Here is a 7,812-nt window from a genome sequence, read left to right as displayed (position 1 = left end):
ACAGTGTAATTGGTTAACTGAATAAAACTGCCAATTTCTATTAAAATCTGCACTTTTTATGAAATAAGAAACAAGGATACACTCTTCACTCTGCTTTTCAGAAAGCTAAAGTGCTTTAGGGGTCCAGAGTGTTTCTTTAAGGTGTTAGTGGGGTACGGGAAGACCAAATTAGTACTGAGTTAGGTAAGTACTATAAAAACAGCGTAAGCCAACTGACGTGTGCATGATCCCTCTGTCTTTGCAGCAACCCGCAACAATACAGAAACAACAAGAAAGGGGTCTGCCACTCCTTAATACAAAAAGTAATATTGTTTCTTAGCAATAAGACACCAACAGCAATGTTTCAACCAATGGATGGGCTTATTTAACCCATGTGCCAAGCTTGATGAAGACCATCCACTGGTCAATGTGTTGCTGTTGGTGTTTCAATGTGATAAAGAGGATTTCTTTTCACTAAGAATGAGTGGTGGGCCCAGTTCTTGTTATTTCTTCCTGAATTATGATGAGTCTGGGCAGCCCCTGGTTGTATACCTGTACATTTGAGTAGGAGAGATGTGAATAAGGAACACAATATTAATAATTATAGGGTCAAAAAAGCAGAAGGGACATCTCAAAGTACATTTTTATTAATACTGTTTTTGGAGGACTTCTCTTTTTTAAAACTTTAAAACCCTCCACGATTAGACCTTTAGTTTGACGAGGCTTTTCTAACACTGAAACATTGCCCCAATCTGTGTATCAGGTATTCACCTTCTGTCTAGTTCCGAGCGGCTCATTTGCAGACCATATCCTCTTTGATCCACACCTACTCAAGGTGCACACCTGTTTAAGATGCAATCATAGCAGTGAGCGCCATCTGGTGGCTAAAATTTATATTTCATAAGAGAACCATGTCCTTTGGTAAACTGGTCATTAGCCTTAGCCTCATCTGGAAGAGGACTATATACCCTATGATTAACATATTATTGCCCTTCAGTGGTTTTAAAAATTCCATTCCTGTCCTTGGCTTGTGCTGTTTAATCTTTATCCGCTACCACTACCAACCTATTTTACTTGTTACACCTATGTTTCTGATTTTTGGATTCCTTGATTTTTGCCTGTCTCTAATTAAGTTATACGTTTACATGTCTCTGGGTAGTATTGCCTCTATGTACATTGTTCGATCGCTGCCATCCCCAGTCTCACAGGTACTCTATACTCCATACTCTAGGGGCCTCCATTATTCTATAGGCCAGATAGCAGTTAGACCGCCCATCAACGTAAAACACTGGGGAAACTGCATCCACAACCTCCTTGTACATAACCATTAAAATAAACTCTATTACTGCAATAATCTGTAACACAATAAACTGTGCTGATGGTGCGTACAATAATCTGTAACGCAATAAACTGTGCTGATGGTGCGTACAATAATCTGTAACGCAATAAACTGTGCTGATGGTGCGTACAATAATCTGTAACGCAATAAACTGTGCTGATGGTGCGTACAATAATCTGTAACACAATAAACTGTGCTGATGGTGCGTACAATAATCTGTAACACAATAAACTGTGCTGATGGTGCGTACAATAATCTGTAACACAATAAACTGTGCTGATGGTGCGTACAATAATGTGTAACACAATAAACTGTGCTGATGGTGCGTACAATAATGTGTAACACAATAAACTGTGCTGATGGTGCGTACAATAATGTGTAACACAATAAACTGTGCTGATGGTGCGTACAATAATCTGTAACACAATAAACTGTGCTGATGGTGCGTACAATAATCTGTAACACAATAAACTGTGCTGATGGTGCGTACAATAATCTGTAACACAATAAACTGTGCTGATGGTGCGTACAATAATGTGTAACACAATAAACTGTGCTGATGGTGCGTACATTTAAACACATGTGGTTACTTTGTTGATTATCGTCATTATTGCTTTATCTGCCATTTGGATGTGTTATAGTATTGTAGTAAGAAACTACCTAACGTATGTAACGTACCTGAGTATGTTACGAAATACAGGGACCTTAAATCACCAGGTTTCTCTTCCTGTTTGTGTTCTCTGAATTAGGAGAGCACCAATCCTTAAAATGAGGAATAGGTTGTAAGAGGGATAATAAAGTATTATTTCATAGTGGTGCCTGTGTTCTCCACCCCGCAGAGATGAGCACTTACTAAAGGTATTATTTATTAACATTAAATTAAATTTCTGTAGTCCAGGCTCTGTTGGTTGATGTCATGAGAAGTTCACTTTATGACTGCAACATTCGTGATTTAACACAAGACTTCCTTACACAATTTAATGCTAACACATCTACAGCGTAGTGTTAACTGCGCACTTTCTTAATATATACATCATAATCAGGAATGCTGTTAAATCCCCACTCAGTAAAGTGTTATTCTACTCACCTTAAATCAGCTACCAGACATCTGAATCATTGACACACGGCGAGAAACAATGAGTAATCACATGAAAATCCAGCCATTTAACTCCCGTCCAACTGTTACAAGTAGAGCTATTTAAAAAATAATGACTTTTACCTATAGATTTCAAACTGGTAGGAGTTATTGTAGAATATGATTTAACCCCTTAAGGACCAAACTTCTGGAATAAAAGGGAATCATGACATGTCACACATGTCATGTGTCCTTAAGGGGTTAAAGGGACATTAAGTGATGACTTACCTTTCAGCTGCAGATATTTGTGAACATGGAGCTAAAAGAACCACATAACCCATAGCAACGTATGTTCGTTGGTTGAGTGTTGGTGTCACTTAACTTCAAGAGATCTGAAATATCTGTACGTTTCCTAAGTCTATCCTTGGCCACCTTCAACTTCGCAAGAAGCCATATTTTACTTTTTTATTACACATTAACATTATTCTCCTTAATGAAGGACCGGCCTGGTTCCAATGATAAAATGGGGCCTCACCTCCTACCCCCTCCCTTTTCCCAACAAAAACATATTTAAAGTGACAGTATAGGAACGGTAATCATTTAATCTAATTAAAGTAGTTATAGTGTCTGAAGTCATCTGGTGCTGTCCCTCCATTCAGTATTAAACCATCTTCAAGGTGTTAAACATTGAATGATAGTCCCTGACCACCCACTGGAGGTGTAGCTAAGGCAGAGTTTGCACACTTCCTCCTAGCTATAACAATTCATACTGGCAATGGGAGCTGTGATAGTCTGAAAGCAGCCAGCTGACTCTCCCAGCCAATCACAGCCACCCATTGCTGCTCAGGCTAATAACTTACTTATTACCCCAAGCAGTGTAGGGAAGATGAACTGCTGGAAACTCTCATTTAGCATTAAAACATTAAAATTGGTTTAGTGCTGAATGGAAAGACGACACCAGGGGACTCTAGACACTATAAGCTCTTCAATTAAATGAAAATGTTACCGTGTCTACAGTGTCCCTTTAATTAGCCACATACATCTTTTTAGACACAAACACATACAAACATAACTAGCTCGTAACACTTACCCGGTAATAGTAATATGCACAGCACATCTAAAATATAGAGACACTCAATAACACAAACACACATCTGCAAAGATACATGTACGTAGACACAAGCAGACGCATTCACGCATGCAAATACACTCATCCTCACAAAGACAGCCAAAAAGAAACAAAAAGTTCAGAAATGACACAAACTTTCACAGACACAAATACAAAGACTCGCACAAATACAAAAGCAGGCCCCCACTTAGACAAACACTCTCACAAAGACAAATACAATGACATACACTCACTGTACAAAACATACAGACACACACACATATATAAAGACACAAAGTTTAAATAAATTTTGCCCTCCCCCTGCAGGTCAGAAGGAAAAAGGCCCCAGAATCTCCTGCCCCTCTGTGTCATGGTAGAAGGGTAGGTAGGTAGACAGAGTATGTCCTATGAAATCACATCTGACCTATGACCTATTTTTTTTAGTTGCAATGAATGATGAACTATGACGGTCCTTTAGAATACCACTAAGACCCCAGATGGGCAGACCCTGATTTAATGAACTGAACGTTTCTGCCAACCCATGATGAATGCAGTAAAGAGACAATAGGGTCTGTTCACGGAATTGTAGTGAATTGAAATCTGAATGGAAAGATTTCAGCAAAAATATCCGGGCTGTGAATATAGTGGACCTGAAAAATGTTTTCATAACAAATGTTTATTCATAAATTTTGCAGTTCAGATCTCGGTTCTGAATTTAAGGAAAAAACACAGACGCCAAATTAAAAAATGCCAAATGTTCCCACTTGTGATTTTACATGGACCAATATATGTTTCTTAAAACCCGTGTATCAGGATTCATTCCCTGGTGCAGGGTCAGGGGGTTTGTGAACTGTCACAGATGAGATTTGGCAGCTCTGGATGCAGTAATAAGGTAATAAAGGGTCAATTTAAGCAACGCCTGTGATAAACATTATCTTGATCATTGTTGCTTTCATTATGCCAGACAGACAACACTTACATGGTGACCCCCTCGCTTGTAATGATATATAGCATATGCATCTATATTCAGCTATCCTCCCCAGGAAGAAATGGGAGGGCTGGGATTGGCTGAGAGATCTGAGCCACTTCCTTGGTATAGTACTGGCACCGGAGACTTATCTGATCCCAGATGTTTGCTGCAAAAAAAAAAAAACTGTAAGAGGTGAGTATTTTTTTTTTTTTTTAATTATTTTTTTTACATTTTTAAAAGAAATTTTTACATTTGCATCGCTATTATGGGGATTGTAAACTTTTTTCTGCCAAGTGCCATTTGGATATTTATAAGCGCATTCACAGGGCACTGTCACATGTTCACTAAAGACAAGCTTACTGGCACACACATGCTCACTACTAACAAGCTCACTGACACAAGCTTACTACAGGCAAACTCACTGACACACACATGCTCATTAATAACCAGCTCACCGAAACAAGCTTACTACAGACAAACTCACTGACACACATGTGCTCATTAATAACCAGCTCACTGACACAAGCTTACTACAGACAAACTCACTGACACACACATGCTCACTAACAAGATCACTGACCCAAGATCACTACAGACAAGCTAACTGACACATACTCACTTCAAACAAGCTCACTAACACCCACATGCTGCCTACTAACGAGATCATTGACACAAGCTCATGACAGACAAGCTTCCTGACACATGCTCATGACAAACTCCCTGACACCCACATACTCACTACTAACAAAATCATTGACACAAACTCACAACAGACAAACTCACTGACACGCACATGGTCACTACAGACAAGCTAATTGACACATACACATGCTCACTACAGACAAGCTCACTCCCTAGCGGCACATACACATACAAGCTCACTCTCAGTCATATGTTGCTGAGTAAGCCTACCTGGCACTGAATGCTGTGGGAGCACTGGGAGGTAAAGATCCCACTTTCCAGCCTCTTCCTGTCAGCAAGGTCAGCTGCTTGAGTCTAGGGGTGGAGCTTGAGAGCAGGGTAGAGCAGGAGAGGCACAAAAAGCTCCCTCCCTACAGTGCTCCCTGTACCAGCCCCCAGCACCTTCCTCCCTAATTCCCTCAGACCCTCACTCACAGTCCGAGGGGAAAAATTATTTAACCCCTTAAGGACACATGACATGTGTGACATGTCATGATTCCCTTTTATTCCAGAAGTTTGGTCCTTAAGGGGTTAAAGTCATTAGGGCTATTGAATTTCAAGTCCTGTCTCCAGTTGCCTTGGCAGGGCCAGACCAAATAATTTTGCGGGCCTTATATGGCCAGCGTGCCAGACATTCCCCACCCCTGCTTTAATACATTAGATCTGTAAGATATAAAATCGACGGCTAATTCCACCTTGAAGTGTCCCTTTATAAAATATATTTGGGATTATGGATATGGTTTTCACAACTTCACATGGTCTATTAGTAGTTCTATTAGTTCTATGGAAGTTGTCTGCCCAGTTTTTATAAAAATCAGTATGGTATACATTTTATCCACTTCCCCCTCACTTTGCACCCATTCTGCTTCCTTTAATGTTTTGGTGTTAACATGTTTACATCTTAAGGTTGTGTCTGACTGTTTGTCACCCGAAGTCTTATTCTCTACCGGCTCCTGAGATAAATATGAAGAAGGGTTTAGAATCTTGGAGATGGGAGGGGAGTGGGCTGACCAATTGGACAAAACCATGATAGATCAAGGGCTCAGGGCTTCCAGGATAAGATACGGGGTACTCGCCCACAGGCCACCAACAGTAGGCGGCTTACCACATCATTTACAGAGGTTGCCATGGAACCCCATGGCCCCTGGTACTCCACTGGTAGCATGGCTAAGTAGGATGTTGTGGAGGCCTGTCTGCACACTACCCACCGAGTATTTCTGTGTACGGCTCTGAAAATGGGAGGGAGAAAGGAAGACAAGTGACATTACATCATATTACTCTTGGCGTGTCACACAATACTGCTACATGGTGCAATATTGCTGATTAAACCTGGTGGCACGAGGAGAGCCAGACAACCTAAGGATCTGAGTCAACAGGCCTTCGAGAGTCATGGTTAAAAGAAAGAAAAGGAGAAATGTGAATTAGGGTGGGATATAGAGAAACACACAAGGGTGGAAATATTTAGATACATGAAGATGGCAAAAGACAGATTGGAACATTGGAAGGTGGATGAAGAAATACACGCATGGTCAAGGTTGGTACACAGATTGTGTTAGGGCAACAGGATGTAAGCATGGGCAACTGGATGCGAACATGAACATCTGAGTGGCATGAGAGCATTACATAGAAGTGGCCATGTCAATAAAGAGGTAACTATCTTCATTGGCATGTGCCCATAGCCTTAATCTAAGCCCAAGGCTTAATTGCTGGATCATCAGAGGAACCTGTAGGCGTAGGGCATCATAAGACGGTGATGCACTCAACATGCCACCTTAGATGCAGTTGAGCCACTAGACTTGGAGAGAGGTTGGATCTGCTGAGTAACTCCAATGGTGACATTATGCTCTGACATTTGGTGAGAGCTCACTGCAGTGGCTTCAAATGTGAGGATCGTTTTACTTTTTAATTTTAAGATTTGTTTACGCTTTAATGCATTCAGTGGTCCATAGTCCTAACTTTGCTCAGGAGCCCAGATTGCTGTCGGTCCTTCAGACAAATGTTGATTCTCATCTCAACTCCAAATTAACTGAAAGTTTGCAGGGCTTGGTGCCTCAACTGAGCATCCCTGAGGTTTTAGATTCACACCCAGATTTTGTGAACATATATATTCTTAAAATCAAAAATCCAACTGTAATGCCCAGTACCCCAACTCTCAACGAGACACCACTACTATGACTGAGATAGATAGTACCCCAAGAGCACCTCACATAAACAGAGAAAAATTTAAAAACACCAACAAAAGATCAATAAATAATAATCAGAAATAATAATATAGACCGTCATTAGTCCATGTGGTATCAAACAATTAAAGTCTTTAAAACTCCTTGTGGTTTAAGATTCTATCGATATTCTTACTCTTAGACGTGCATAGCTGCTTTGGCATTGTCATTACAATGTTTGAACGATGTCTGCTGGGCTCACGTAATAAACAAGCTGTTCTGTTACTATTTTGGGGCTTTTTATAGACTAGTTTTATAGCGTCATATTGTTTTGATGTTGCTTTTGTTTAGCTACAAAGGATTCTTGTTCGTTGTGTTATAATGTCAGAAAGGATCCAGTTTATAAGGCTGGTTAATGGCAATATACTTTGTAATAGCTTAAATGTTCCAGACAGATTTACTGTTGTTATTTATAGTGTTTGCAGGGTTTAGCTTTCTTTC

The sequence above is a fragment of the Pelobates fuscus genome, chromosome 1, assembly GCF_036172605.1.
Source record: "Pelobates fuscus isolate aPelFus1 chromosome 1, aPelFus1.pri, whole genome shotgun sequence".
Lineage (NCBI taxonomy): Eukaryota > Metazoa > Chordata > Amphibia > Anura > Pelobatidae > Pelobates > Pelobates fuscus.
This window is presented reverse-complemented; position numbering follows the sequence as displayed.